We start from the raw sequence: 457 nt of genomic DNA, 5'->3' as shown, positions 1-457 counted from the left end.
TTATTTAGAAGAGTATTGCATCAATAAATGAAGTGGCATCCAAGCCTTTGACTTTGGTGAGGCAAACAAATTTCCACTACTTATATTCTGTCAAGATAGTCCTTATTTGATGATAAATTTCCAGTGAGGTATCTCGCTGGAGCACAGATCATGGAGGCCACAGCATTAGTACATGCATAGATATGCAGAATTTGATGTGTTTGTGGGCTTACCTTAATTAATTAATTAATTTATTTTTTTTTATGCAGAAAAGTGATATTTCAGGTTTTTTCAATGACTGCTTTGTTAGTTTTTCTCTATTTATGTGGTCTTATTCTGGATAATTGCCATGATAGATAAATATCTATGTATTATTTTAGGAAAAGTTATATTTGATGTTTATTTACTGTCTTTATCCAAGTTTGTTCCCTTACATGTTTATAGATATGGATGTGTGCTGCTATACTTTCATGTTATA

At 31.1% G+C, this 457-nt stretch overlaps 1 protein-coding gene across 1 annotated transcript in view; it reads left to right on the top strand.

Moving 5' to 3' along the window:
* Positions 1-457, top strand: part of LOC119586190 (vacuolar protein sorting-associated protein 45-like) — a gene marked incomplete in the record, with an annotated part of 11967 nt that overhangs the window by 1114 nt on the left and 10396 nt on the right.

This window comes from Penaeus monodon, chromosome 21 (assembly GCF_015228065.2).
Source record: "Penaeus monodon isolate SGIC_2016 chromosome 21, NSTDA_Pmon_1, whole genome shotgun sequence".
Lineage (NCBI taxonomy): Eukaryota > Metazoa > Arthropoda > Malacostraca > Decapoda > Penaeidae > Penaeus > Penaeus monodon.
The sequence above is the reverse complement of the archived record's forward strand: the minus strand, read 5'-3'. Positions and strand labels throughout refer to the sequence as shown.